Genomic DNA, 15,223 nt, shown 5'->3' on the forward strand with positions numbered 1-15,223 from the left:
TGTGCATAAATGCAAGCCTGCTCCTTAGACTTGGAACATGCCCTCTTATTTTATTTGTTGCTTCTAGGATGCTCAGAGGTATTTTTTAAAATGAGAATGGCTATTACTGAGGTCACCTGACAGAACAGTGGCAGGCTATAGGAGTTTCTCCATGTAGAAATTTAAAAACACAGAGCAAGCTTTTTCACTGACTGTTCTCTGCTGCCTTGTAATGATAATCAGCAGATAGTATGTGAGGAGCACTGGTATGATTGGTTATGTGCATGAATGAAGTTTAAAATGAAATTGTATTTTAATAATTTAATAACATACGAATGAATCCATTGGTTTTATATTTTGTTTTTATATTATTGTATTGTTAGTAGTTGATTTAACTTTTTATATTGTAAACCGATACGATGATAATAACCAAATACCAGTATAAAAACAACGTTTTAAATAAATAAATAATGAGAAGTGTCATGCACATTAATGTTTACAACTGGTTTGCAATGGTCTAAGGAGGTAAGAAAAGGCTGGAGAAGTTTGAGCAATAGTTCAAAATACCCCAGTAGGCAGCAGTGGCTGATGTACCCCATGCCACAAATCATCACTGCTGAAAAGTCGACAGCAGTCGATGGAAGATCAAACAAAACAGCCCTAATACCCCATCTCCTGATGCAGCACCCTTCAAACCAGGAAGATGAGAGTGCAGAGAAGGCCTCTGCATCAGCAGAAAGCCCTCTAAGAAGTATCCGAACCTTGAAAGATTACCCAGCATCCCAAAAGATGGGCCTTGCTGAATCCAAGAACCAAGTAAATATGAATTGAACTGCAGTAAATTACATGAAATAATTAAACAATGAAGCAGCTGTGGCCCCTGCTTGGCCACTAGTGTGTACTAGAGTGTGTTAAAATGTGGAATCTTTCAGCTAGGAGAGTTCACCTATGGGTCCAGTGGTGTTTTGAAAAGGTTTCTTACACTTTACTATGGGGAATCTTCTAGCTAGGAAAGTTCAGAAGCAGTTCAGAGGGTGTGTATGTATTTTAGCTGAGTGATAGGGTGGTTCCTCCCTGAGGGAATATAAAACAGAATCTCTGGGGTGGGGTGGGGGGTATAAAATGGCCTCCCATGAGGCACAGAGTGGAGATTTTAGATTGCAGTTGTGTTGGGAGTTCTTGGAAGCACAGAGCAAGCCTTGAAGTGTGGAACTGAAGCCAGTGAGCAGGAGCTGGGCTGGGGGCCAGAGGGATAGCAAGAGGCTGTGTTCCTGTCTTGGAGCTCCATCTCACTTCAATTGCCTGTGTCTTCAGTCATCTCTGCCAAGATTGTGAGTGAACTGGAAAAATTCAAGAAATCTGGAGTCTGTTTAAAGGTGTTTTGGAACTATGATTTTTTTGTGTCTGAACTATCGTTTTTCCTGCTGTTTCTGCTTGTCTTGCTATGAACTAAAAATTTATTTTATGCTGAACTGGTTATTTTTTCAAGTAAACTTTTTTTTTTTTAAGTACTAACCTTTATGTGAACTGTGTGTTATTTTTTCAGACAGCCTCTGCCCATTTGACCTTGCAGGAGACTTTGTCGCCAACTAACGAGACCCAGAGGCAGTATTCGCCCACACTGGTTGAGTGAATCCAATACTCTCTGGGGCTCGGAAGGTGACCCCTGGCCAAGGGGGATTTACATGGTAATCAAAAAGGAAACTTGAGCTTATGGTAAGTGAAACCATTGAATAGCAGCCTAAGGATACAGAAGAGGCAGGCTGTAAGTTGCACAAGGAATATGATAAGGGGAGTGTGGTTTTAAGACAGAGGCTCTGAGTAGCTGTAATCTATAATAAAATCAGGACCCTATTCAGCCTAGAACAGACAGAATGAGGTGCAGTTGGTCCACCAGGAGAGCAGAGAACACTTCAAAGAAGAAAAGGAAAGGCAGAAAGGAAGTGATTTTGTGGTAGACAGAAGCTTGCTGGGTAATTAGTTCCAAGAGCACAGGAACCATGGAGGCAGAGGTATGGCCAATTTAGGTGTGACTTAAGCTAGAGGAAAAGCCCTTGGAAAGACTGGAAAAGGGCAGCTGATGAGCAGAGGGCCAAGAAACCGTCAGTAGGTGTCTTCCAAGGAGGCAAAGGGCCAAAGAAGCTGCAGCTGGCAAGAGAGAGACTGTGGTAAACCCAGAGCTACCACTCCAAGTGGGCACAGTCCAGTAAGAAGCCTGGAGAGTCTGCAGCTTAAGGCCAGTCTTAGAAAATAGTAGGCTGCAGGCTGAAAAGAATTTGAAGCTGTTAGAAACTCTTTGTCTGCCATTTTATAAATGTCTGCCATATGTGTACAGAAGGCTGTCATCTGAGGAAAGCAACTGTGATGTAATAATCTGTGAAATAACAATCCTGGACAAAAACGATATGTGGGGAGCCCTTAGTGTCCCACTAGCCGGCCCTAGATCCCTGCCTGGTAGGTAACAGCTAGAAGGGGCAGGCCAACCCTCGCAGCCACTTTCCCTGAGGATGCCTGCAATGGTTCAGTCCTTGTCCAGAAAGGGGGGATGGGTGGTGGTGGATCGGAGCCTTAGTGCGTGTGGTCAGTTTAGTTTGGGTTTTGTTGAGAGAGGAGCTGGTTTTTGCTCGGGGCATTGCCCAACTCCAGCGCACTCCTTACCTGGTAGGAGCTATCCCTTCCTGACAGGAAAAAGGACTTTAGTAAGAAGGTTTTCAGGATTTGGGTTGTGCCCGGGTGTAATCCTGTTCCTGCTGGTGAGACAACCCCTCGTAACCGAAGGACAGGAGGGAGAAGACCTGGTTATTCCTTTCCATCCAGTGAGAGGACTTCAGTCACTCAGCGGGGAAGTTTTGGAATTTTGAGAGTTGCATTTTATGTGAGGAAGGTTTGGTTTTTTTGTACCACCCCCTCCTCACTGTGTGGCTGGGCAGTAAAAGCCTTGCTGGTATCCAGAAAAAGGATCTTTTCCCCTAAGAGGTCAAAGCACAGAAAGAGTCCAGAAGAGAAGAGTTTCAAGATCAAATCGGAGACCCCCCCCCAACTGGATCTCCACCCCGGGGAACGCAGGACACCAGCTGGGAGCAGGTGGGACTCTGTTGGACTGCAGGTATGATATTTCTTTCGGGATTTACAGGACTCCCTTTCCAGCTAGGACCCTTGCCCCACAGAAAAGAAAAGGGGGTGAGCTGCTCCCAGAGAGTAGTACTAAGGACATCTGCACAGAGTGAAGAAGAGAGAGCTCCCTATGTATTACCCAGACTGAACACAAGTAACCCATCGACTGGACATTTATTGTATTTCTGCAAATCTAAGTAAAGTTTCTTTTGAAAACCCACATCATGCCCTGCCTGTTTCTACAATTCTAACATCACCAAATGGGACAGTAGCACGTCTCAGGGAGGATTCCTGTTCACGGCCTGGGCCTAAAAGGTTAAGCCTTTCCCCCCTAGAAAGAATCCACTCCTTGGGACTTATTAAAATTGGGGAAGTGGCAAAAGGAGATAGCCCCAAGAAAAATTCTTTTGTGTGCCCTTGGACTACCATACAATCTGAAAACAAAAAAAGGGGGTTACATATAGGATAGGACTCAAAAGATGATGTTAGGAGATTTTTTTTCCCTCTGGTTTTTACCTATGAACCATTAGTTCAAATATTACCTCAATAATCGAACCAGTTTTTGGAGCATGTGACCTGTGCGGCCACATAGGGTACTCTCTCCCTCACTGGCACCCTCTGCAGCATTCATTCTTCTATTCTGGCTGCTGGCTGGGCACTGGGCTGGGGTGATAAGCTGCTGCTGAGCACTCAGGAGAGACAGAAAGAGAGAGTCGGGGTAAGGCTGGCTCTTCCAGCAGCCTAGTGTGCCAAAATGGAGGGGGAAGCAAAAACGCTGCACTAGAGCTGCATGGGTGGCCCTGTGACCTGAATTTAATTTAATATCATTTATAGCACTTTTTCCAACCACAGACTGGTACAGAGCAAGGAACAGCAGGGCATTTTTTTTAGCCTTATTAGTTTTAATTATTGGGTGGTGTTTGATGTGACTTCTGTTTTGAAATATTTTCTTAATTCATTTGATATATATTCTCCTTTTATTGGCGTTTGGGAATTAAAGAAAAATATGAATGTTTAATTATTGAATATTCTTTTAATTAACTGTTTTGACATATTTATTCTTTGTATAATTTTACTGTTATGATGATTTATATTTCTTGATATGATTATTTGAAGTTTTATGTAGAATGGTGATGTTTCCCATCACTGCACAGCATACAGAGTCTGGCTTATTGCAGTTTCAAGTTCAATTTTTGTCTGCACATTTCTGTTTATACTTTATGGTCTTTTTATTCTGCGTTTGGTGAACATTTGTTTTCTGCATGTGTAACCGAGATGAAGTATTCTGCTGGTGTGTAGTTTCTGTGTAGCGATCTATGGCAGCTTGGCTTGTTCTGTTTTCCCCAATAGGAGGTGCATTGATGTTTTAGAGCCTGGTGTAATATTTGCAGTGTTGTCTTTTCATAGGTAGGGTTGTTACTGTTTGGGAGCTGGCAGTTAGTACTGTTTTGGTATGGGAGGATTACTGTATTGCAATTGTAATTCACTTTTTTCAGAGGATTCATTATCAATTTGTTTTCAGTATTGAATTAAAAACAATACAATTTTTAAATATCTACAGTACCGGGTATTGCATAACGTTTGCCTCCCCCCCCCCCCCCCCCCGGCACCCCACTGGATTATCCCACTAATATAATATTTGTATCATTTTGTAGGCCATTCAATTTAGAATTTAACAGTACCTCACACATTACTGAAATTTATTATTTATGGCCGAAACATAAGATAGCAAAAAACAGCGTTAGATTGCCTATATTAATTGTATTGCATTTTGTGAGGCACGTGATGCTGGAGCAAACTTTATTACAAAAAAGTGGATTGCTGAAAAATTAGGTCAAAGCGAAAGTTGCTGTCGAGTGTTTTACAGAATTTGGTGATGGTCGACCACTAAAATTGCCTGAAGAAGCCCAAAAATGATTGAAAATTCTATCAGCAAGCAGAAAATAAGTTGTTAGCCTGTTCAGTTTAAAGCCATTTTGCAAGCCAACAACAGGCACACCAACTATTAATTATCTGTTTAATTCCATTTTAAATGCTGATTAAAATGATATATTTCCTGTTTCTATCAGGTTTCTGGTTGCTGATGCAATGGGGGAGGCAAAGGCTATGCAGCACCTGGTACTGTAACCCAAAGGCTGAGGTAAATAGCTGTATGCTGTGCGATGTCTGGGTCCCTCGACCAGCTGTGGAAGCACATTAGGAAGAGATCAGCGATGGGTGTAGATGATTGATGCACTCATAATATTGTCATAACATTTGGAAAAATTAGCAATGCACGCAAACAATGGAATGCATGCATCTGTGCAGACTGTGTGCCATCCTTATGGTGTTTCAAGATGATTCACGAGTGCATAACTCATCCTTGATGGAACTGTTGATTCTGTTGATCCTTTGGTAGCTTGTTCATTGCCACTGTCCTGAGGATGCTAGAATAAAAGGAAGCCTAAGGGCCCATGACCTGGATCTTTGAAGCACCTAGCAATGCCCCTACCTGCAAGGGATAACGAAAACGTCCACATCCTACAACGATGGCAGGGATTTATATACGCTGAGAGCTCACCATGTCTGGTTCTCACATGGGGGATCTACAACCCACAATAATACTACTACTCAATTACTGTGTGATGGCATTGTGCTGTCACTCTTAAGCCTCTAGTGAACTAAAAGGCTACAAGGGGTAAACAATGACTTTATCCAGCACATATAAAAGTGATCCCCAGCTGGATTGATGCCTGGTAGGGATCCAGTCAGCATACTGCAAACTGTGAGGATCTTTAGCTAATCCTAGAAGCAAACAACACAACCCTGCAAGGATTCTCATCCGATCAGGAGTGAACTGTATGTATCTCAGGAGTGTTACTGTGTTCAAGCCCCAGAGGGAGGGGACAGAGAGCTGCAGAGAGGACAGGGGTGTGCACAGCTGCTGTCCACAGGGTTGGGAGTGGGAAAGAGGACGGCCGAGGCAGCAGAGACTACAGTAAACCTACTGAAATCAGACTACCTGGAAATTTCCATTATCTAAAAGTCAGAGGCCAGCGTGAAGTGGAAGCCAGAATGTACAGCAGTGGATTGGAGGAAAAGTGGTGTTGAGCAAGGCCGGACCTGCATAATCTTTAGGAACCAGGTTTCCAGAGTCCATTTCATCCAAGCCTGGAAAACTGATTGTGGGTTTCCCCACCAAAGCCTGTGTGTTAGTTGTCCTAAGGAATAAAGATCTCACTCTTAACATCAAGGTAACATAAGCTAGAACTTTGAGAGTCTACAGAAAGGAAAGGAAAAGAAAAGTGTGCCAACTAGAGATCTTATTTTGTTTTCACTTGAACTGCAGATATTCAATTATTGGGACTTCGAAACATTTTTAGTTACCTTCAGTTAAGAACTTTAAAGTCTTTTAACATAAAATCCATAGCTTCATTGGCTCAATACTTATTAGCTGTATGCATGTAAAGGGCATTTCAACTATTGCAAAGTTCACCATATTTGTTCATTAAAGTTGTGTTGAATTATATTCTTTAAGTTTATTGGCTTTTCATCTGTGGGAAGAGGGGAAGGTTCAGAGTGCCTCCTGGCTCTGTGCAATCATCAAGTGCTCCTGCGTAGTGGTGAAAGATTGTGTGTTATGTAAAGCAATTCCCCAGTGTTAGAACAGACAGCTTGAAACTGTATTTGGTTTCCTCCATCCCCAAAGAATCTGCAGAGTACATAGGGATATACCATAGGTCTGATATTATAACTATTTTTCCTATAGTGATCCACTTTCCTCAACCAGCCTTATAACACACAAAAAACACACACGTGACCCAGGCAGGATCCCATTCCCACACACACACACACACATCCCAAGCAGGCTCGCATTCACACACACACACACACGTCTCAAGCAGGCTCCCATTCACACACACACGTCCCAGGCAGGCTCCCATTCACACACACGTCACAGGCAGGCTCCCATTCACACACACACACGTCCCAGGCAGGCTCCCATTCACACAAACATGTCCCAAGCAGGCTCCCATTCACACACACACACACACGTCCCAGGCAGGCTCCCATTCACACACACACACACACATGTCCCAGACAGACTCCCATTCACACACACACACACACACACATGTCCCAGGCAGGCTCCCATTCACACACACACACATACACACACCAATAGGCTGTTCCTTAATAGCTGGCGGCACCACTGCCTCTTCTTGTCTTCGGCCATCAGTGGTTTGAGCTCTACCAGTGGTGCCGGGCATGACCCTTCCTCTTCTTCAGCCATTGGCAGATTGGGCTCCACTGGTGACACTGCAGCCCCTCCTCTTCTGCTGCGAGCGGGTTGGGCTTCAACAGTAGCCACATGGCTTCTCCTTTTCTCATCTCCTGGTGGGTTGGGCTCCACCAGCAGTGGTGCAGTCTCTTCTCTTCTTCTGCTGGCAGCTCCTGGCATCTCCTGCTGCTGCCACCCCCTGTGTATGCCACCCTGTGCAAATGCATGATATGCACCCCTGGTTAGGTCGGGCCTGGTGGAGGGGAAGAGAACGTGGGTTGCTGGGCAAGTGGCGGGGGAAGAAAAAGAGAGGGATACTGGGCAGGCTGGGAGAGATGGTGACATCATCAGCTGTCCCACCACTAGAGGGACAGCTGTCCCTTTGAAATCAAAGGAGAAAGCAATGTGCTGAAGCAGCCACTGGTTAGTCACAGGTTGTGTATGTGTGTGGGGGGGGGGGGGGGGGAGGTGTACATAATTCTGAATATCTGCTCTGGGAGCAGAAAGAGCTGGTCCTGGTACTGGAAAGGAGTTATACCCAGACGTAATCTAAGAAAATATTTTTTTTTTAAAAGAGAGGGTGGTGGATGCGTGGAAAAGCCTCCCCATGGAAGTGGTGGAGACAAGGACAGTATCTCAATTCAAGCAAAGGCGATCACAGAGAGGGCAGTAGGGATTGTAGATCTGAGTAGTTCCTGTGGATAAACAAACTGTACAGGCTGAATGGTCTCTTTCTGCCATCATATTTCTATGTTGTTTTGACTCTGGTAAACCTATGAATATTGAGTTGCTATAGTTCAGGCAAGCTGTAAGTAAAGTGTGAAGTACTGTAGCTAATTCAGCCTTTCATAAGAATGGATGGGGATACCAGATATTCTATAACGGAAAAGCAAAGTTTTCAGTGTAGCACTTATATGGGACTGCATACTTAAATATGAGTCTAAGATCACGTTTAAGATCTTTACCTCTTGCTTAAGTACTATGCTTGTGCCCGCTACCATTTGTTGCGTCCATCGGTCCTCGACGGCTTCGCCCCTTTTGCCTCACCTTATTCACGGCTCCTCCGGCTTACCTGGGCAAGATGGCTACTGCCGCGTCTACAAGCGGCAGTAGCCTCTGGCGTCCCCGAAACGGCTATGGTGCAGCCTCCCGCCATTGCTCCTCCCAAGTACCTCTTGGCGCGAACCTCGAGGGCGTTCCCTCATGCTAATGTCACGCCATCCGGATATATTACCTTCACTCATTTGCTAGCTCCCCGAGTTAGCAAGGACTCAAATCTGTTCTTGTCTACGCTACTCTGCCGCTTCCGTGCTGCCGCAGGAAGCTCTCTCTGCCCTTCGGGGTTAATGATAACCTGGGTACCCGCTCCTCGGGGGCCCTCTGCTTTATTTCAGGTACCTTACAGGGAACAGGTACTCGCTCCTCGAGGGCCTGTTCTCCCTGCCTCGGTGCCTGAACCTTCTACAACATACCTGGTAGAATCGCATATTGACAGCAAACACCTACAGGCCGATACATTACAGTGCGCTCCGGTGGAGCGTACTGTTAACCTGCATTTGGACGCGCATTTTGTACGTACTAGCTTTACCCCTTATTCAGTAAGGGGTAATAGCGCGTCGAAAACTCATGTCCAACCCCCCCCCCAAGACTAATAGCGCCCGCAACATGCAAATGCATGTTGATGGCCCTATTAGTCATTCCCACGCGATACAGAAAGTAAAATCGGCCCGCGGCTCATGGGTTGAAAACCGGACGCTCAATTTTGCCGGCGTCCGGTTTCAGAACCCGTGGCTGTCAGTGCGTGCCCCTTTTAAAATCACCCTGCTTGCGTGGTAGATGTGGGATTTGTGCACACAGGCCTGCGCCCACTTAACACAGAGCGCACGTGCACACAGCCAGGCTGTTTTATAACATGCGCTCATATACACACGTATGTTATGAAATAGCCACGATCCTGGGCGCGGGCCGACGAGCATACACACCTGCGCCTGCGCACCGCTTTGAAAGTTACCATCCCTCTGTTTAAAATAACCCACTAAATCATTTGCTGAAAATACCATATTAACGCTGTTACACATATAGATTCTTGTTGGTGACATGAGTGGCTCTGAAAACGTCTTCCAAATTGGAAGAGCTCTCTAGGTTTATTTTGGGCCTGTGACAGCCTAAAGGGAAAAGTAATTTTCTTTAAGTCTCTTATTCTTTTGTTGTAGCCGTTAAAATGCCTTTTATAGTTCTCTTTATCCTGGCTTCTTCCTAATTTTTGCCATATTCTTTCTAATTTATGCTCTTCCTGTTATAGGGTCCGTTATTCTTCTGTAAACCATGGAGCAGTTTTATTTGCTGACATATTTCTTTCTTTTTTCTGGAGCAATTTTATTCACTGCCCGGGACATACTTTTATTCCACCTTTCTAATTACTCCATCTACTGAGCCAATTAGTTGAAATAGGGGAGTCTACATCTATAGCTTCAACTAATCCAAGGGCCATGCAAGCATTCCTTTCTGAGTTAACTTATCTGGGTGCAGACGACACAAGTGGAAAGATCAGGGAATGATTTGACCTGAATATAAGGGGCGATAAAAATACATTTTCAATAAAAAGGCTGGCTTTCCTACAGAGAATAAAAATAATAAATCTAGAATCTGGTCTTTGTCATGGGTAGGTGAATCTATTATTTGAGTAAAATTTAAAGAGAGAAAATCAGAGGTTTTTCCTATAGGCGCACTATTAATATGGAGATTAAAATCACCGAAATTCTAATCTAATTTTGTTGAAGTAGTAGAGCAAGCACTCTTTTGTTATCTCTTGGGGGGATAAATTAAGAGAATAGCTAAATTACTGATTCTCCAACTATTAACAGGAGACATTCTGTTCCTGTTATCAGAGGAGTAAGTTACCTGTTTAATTGGGAGTAAGTGGCGAGCAATTATAATCACTCTGCCACCTCTATGTTGTCGTCTAGGCTGAGAAATGTATTGTTCCCAGCAGAACAGACTTCATTTAGTGTTACTAAATCATTTACATTTAGTCATGATTCTGTCAGACAGAAAATATCTGTATTTTGCTCTAATTTCAGATCGTGGATAATTGCCATCCGAGACTGCCTTTGCCAACTAATGGGTCCTGGACTATTTGATGGAGAAGTTTTTCTCAGAGGGATTGAATTCTGCAACTTACCTGTAATGTAATGCTTACTTACGTTTGATCTAACCAACCAAGAAAGGTGGAATAGAAATGCTAAATTAAAATTCCATCTTTGGGGGATTCTTAGGTCTTAAATGACTGCCTTTTTGGAAACTTCTGTTCTTTCCTTTCCATGAGATTGCCCCCAACAGAATTCATTTCTAATATTTCCTCCATTCTGGCAGATTTTCCTATCAGAGAGACCCAGATGTGGCAACCAAAGGGGGTAGTTTGAGAACAATATTCAAACATTAGTAAAAAAGCATATAATTAATCTGCAATAGTAGCAAAGCCAATAAAATGTATGCAATTCAGTTTTCCTTAAGTATTAGCTGGCTAAAAACATACAGTTAATAACTCTGAAGTCACTGTATTTATTCCACAATAACATTAAAAATCAAGCCTAGTAAAGAATTAGCTCCGTAACGTTTATGTTCAATTCCTCGATCACAATCCTTCAAAATCTTCGTAGTCAGTAACTTATCTGGGAAGTCATGTTCTTCAGCACATGAAGGGGCCCAACTCTTTTGGGTCACCCCTTCTTTGGAGGAAGCCCGTGGGTGGCTGCAGGCTTTTTCTACCTCTCAGGTAGCTGATGACGATGGAGGACGGAGTCACGCTTGGGGGCATAGCCCCAGATGCTGTTAGCCCGTGAAACTGGGAACATCAAGCCAGCGGCCAACAGGGAATCATCTGGAGCAGACAAGCTGGATGACAGTAACCACAATCCATTTGATAGTGGGGCAGAAGGGCACAGTCCCTGTTTTCATGTTTGCTTTTTTTTTTCTGTGGCAGGCCTTTTTTGTCTTTCGTAGCTCTTGTAATTATGGTTTTGATAGGTTGGGTCACGTCAGGCTCCATACATGTCTGCACAGCTTTCTGGAGCTGATGTTTCTGGGACCTCAGGCAATGTCCTCTCCAACCCAGTGTGTGGGCCAGTGAACCCCCTGGATGCATGATCTTCATATCTCAATGATTCTTGGGATATGCAGTATCTAAAGTAACTGGTTGCTTGTCATATGGAGGGATGGATCAGGCTGTCTGCTCTAGAGCTGGCAAGCATCTGTTTCAGGACAATTCTGTACCTCCCTCTGGATGTAACAGGCCGTGACTGTTACATCCAGAGGAAGCAGCTCTCTATCTGTGGGAGACACAGATAGAGAGCTGCTTCCTCTCTTGTCGCATATTTAGACTCTCTTATGCTGTCAACCTTAGCTTTCACCGCATAGCTCAAGTTCTTACAGCCTCTGGTAGGGGGACATTTTGGCCATCACACAATGGCAGCCTCCAGTAACTAGCCTCGGGGTTCCCATGCTCAAGATTTCAGAAGGAGCTGTAGTTTGTGGCTTCTGCCCAAGGACTATAGTTGCAACGCCTGGGCTAGATTAGTGAGGGGGGTGTTACAAAACATGAGAAGCGCCCGCCCTTCCCCCAGGTAGCTGGAGATAGAGGGCTCATGGTGCCATAGCCCAGTTCTAACTGAGCTGGAAGCCCAAAGGAACAGAAGAGGAAAAGAGAGAAAAAAACCCCCCAAAAAACAGTTCTCCTATCAAACCTAAGTGGCTATTCATCCAGTCAGCTGCTCCTAGACTTCCATTCTGTCCTAAGCTTTGCCTGCTGAGGATATGCAATAACTCTGACTGGTTTACAGATCCTCCCAACCAATTCCCTTAACAGAAAGTCTTGGTTTCTGCCATTTTCCAGGTTGCTTTGTCAGGGTCCCTCAGGCAAAATGCACTGGATAGGGGGAAAGGAAGTGAAGGAATTAATGAAGGGAAGGTGCATGGGAAGGAAGAGGGAGTGTCCCATCCCTCTCGTCCTATGTTCTCTTTCTGAGGTCCCTTTCCCCTTCTCAAGTTTTCATTTTCATGCCCCTCCACTCCTCATGCTTCCCATTCCTCCCCACAAGCCCTCTGAACCCTTCAGGATAAATTATATTTCTAGCTTGGTAGCTTTGGGTTGTTCCAGCAGGGCCAAAAAAAAGGTGAACAAGGGCAGGGGGTGCCTGAGCTGGGGGCTCATGGCTGCAGCTCTCTGCATTGTCCTCTGGGAGACTTGGGTCTGACGTCCAGGTGCAGATGAGCCTTCGCAGCCCCTGCTTAACGGCCAGGTCCCTGCCCCTCGAGTCAGAGGAGAGCTGCGCCAGCGACAAGACTAGAAGGGGGAGAAATCAAAACAAACAAAAAAAAATCCCTGGTGGTCCACAAATGAAACCTCTCAGCGTCTCAGCCTCAAACTCCCCCTTCTGTCATGAACGGCAGCGAGCAGGATTGGGGGTCCGGAAGTAGAATAAAGCTTACCTGGCTGGAGTTATATGTACATGGAATCCCCAGGCCACCCATGTAGAGAGACCCCTAGTGGTTGGGTTTAACCCGGCTTCCTGTGGAAGGATTTAGAGATTCAGCTTAACTCGTCTCAGAGAGGCAGAGGCAGAGGGAAGCAACCTTAGAGGGAGCCTGCTGGAGAGAAAGGAGCAGGAAATTGAGCCTGGAACAGGTAGAAGCTGAATAGCTCCCCGGCAGGGCTGCCACAGGCTCCTGGGGAAGAGGATCATTAGACCATAAAATAAAGATTTTATTTGAATCTTGCTGTGGATGAACGGGTGTAAATCAAGACAGGACCAGCTGGGACTGCCACTGCTGTGTAGCCTGCCTTTTACTGAATCACATAACAGGAGCTGAACTCCTAGCCCTCAGACAGAAATGCACTTTGCCCATGTATTGCCACCTGGGGCCAACTACATTCTGATTGACCTCCTAATTAAAGAACTGCCAGCAGCGTAAGACTATACCCCAGAGTACCATATATATATATATATATATAAAAGCAAAGCCAAGGCTGTCGATCCTGAATGGGAGAGCTGTGGGAAATGTTTGTAGCGGATTCACGTTCAGCACAGCACAATGTAATTGATGTCATTAGTGACTGGAAGTTCAGGGAAATAAATGCACTTTTAGCAAGACCCCAGTCCTATCTAGACTGTAGATAAAATGTTCTGTACGTTAGCAGATCAAAACAAATAACAGCAGACTGTACCTTTTCCTGAAACCTCCACAGCTGTCCCCTTATATATGGCATGTTCAAATAGAAAGGAAATACCTTTAATCTTTATTCAAATTTGTGAGTCGCTTCATGTGATTTACAAAAGAACAAGCATAAAAGTGGAGATTCACAAAACAATGACCCGTAAAACATAAATCTCCGTATCAGTTCTTATATATTGCTCTGCTCTTAAAGACTGAATTAATAGGTCTGCTTAAACAAAAAGTGTCTTTGACAAAGCCTTAGATGTTTTTAAATATGAAAGAATGCTTACAAGACTATATCCCAGTAATATAAAAACAGTTAATGCTTTCCTGAATAAAAACTTGAACTGCGCAAGACATCCACCTAGCAGCCAGAGGCTGAAGTGCAGGTCTTACAAGAGCAGCTGCAAGGGAATTGCTAACCAGTCTGAAACAGGCACAAAACCCTAAAGCAGCTTTAGTTTGACTGAGATTTTGAAATCCTAATTCATAAGGTCAGAAAACTCTCTTAGGGCACAGACAGCCCCTCGGGCAGAAGCAGGCAGCACTTACCACTATAGAGTTCGGGACTGCAAAGGAAGAAGCAGGTAGGGAAGCTAAAAGCTGCCCCCGACTGAGGAAGCAACAGAGAACAATTTCCTTCTGGGCCATGTAGAAGGGAATGTAAACCCACGCTTTATTTAGCAGTCCACAATCTGGATGGAGCATTTCCAGCACTCCCATAAAGAATTTACAACCTGAGGACCTTACAAGAACTGAAAACCACGCCCAAGAGAAACTGAACCTGCAGGGGAACATAATCCAAAATTACCAAACGCAACTGAACCCCCCCCACAAGAAGACAAGAGAAGAAGGAATGCATCCTGATGCTTACTTCCAGAAAAGCAGGTGGTCCAGAAATAACTGGGGCAGCCCGGATACCCGTGGTTCTTCTCCCACCCCCACCTTCCCAACCATGTGCCCCAAAATACACAAGGAAACATAACACTGTAAACTTTGGATGAAATGGCTGCAGCCGAAGAGGAAACTGCAGGGTCTCACTCACATGAGCCCCAACAGGCGTCAGGACCATCCTCCCTGAAGGGGTCCTGTGCATGCCGCCACGCAGCAGGCCTCTTCAGAGCCCCTCCCGGACATATCCGGCCTTCGACCATCAAGGCCCAGTTCCTGGGCCTGCCCTTCACCATTTTGGCCAATCGCTGTGAGGTGTAGCCCAAGCACCCCCTCTTCTTACTGGCACCTCCCTGATCCGTATTATTGCCTCCTGGACTTAGTCGCCTCCACCACAGTGATCTCATCATGCGCGAGCTAGGGTAAGCCCTACCTGCCCGCTCATGATGAGCTCCCTCCATACCAAACGGCTATGCTCATTCCTCCATACTAATAACCAACTCCTGAATAGCTTGTAAAAACTGATCAATGCCCATGTTTGACAAATGTACTCCGACCTTAGCGTGCATTTCTGCACAGCGCATGTCCACCCACTCATGTCTCAAATAATTCCTGCCAATGCACTGAAGGGCCTTGGCAACCTGCCAATTTAAATTGGCATGATATCTTCCCCACCATCCACTGCCCACCATTTGCTGACGGGGTATGATTTTGGACCAACAGATTTTGGAGGACGGCCACGCCAAGATGATGTGGCTCAAATCG

At 45.0% G+C, this 15,223-nt stretch overlaps 1 long non-coding RNA gene across 1 annotated transcript; it reads left to right on the forward strand.

The window, feature by feature from the left end:
* Positions 1-1,160: 1,160 nt before the first annotated feature.
* LOC115086169 lies at positions 1,161-10,839 on the forward strand. The gene is made up of 3 exons (XR_003855121.1): positions 1,161-1,310; positions 1,526-1,695; positions 10,435-10,839. It is a non-coding gene; the product is annotated as an uncharacterized LOC115086169 (long non-coding RNA).
* The last annotated feature ends 4,384 nt before the right edge of the window (positions 10,840-15,223 follow it).

Source organism: Rhinatrema bivittatum, chromosome 2 (assembly GCF_901001135.1).
Source record: "Rhinatrema bivittatum chromosome 2, aRhiBiv1.1, whole genome shotgun sequence".
Lineage (NCBI taxonomy): Eukaryota > Metazoa > Chordata > Amphibia > Gymnophiona > Rhinatrematidae > Rhinatrema > Rhinatrema bivittatum.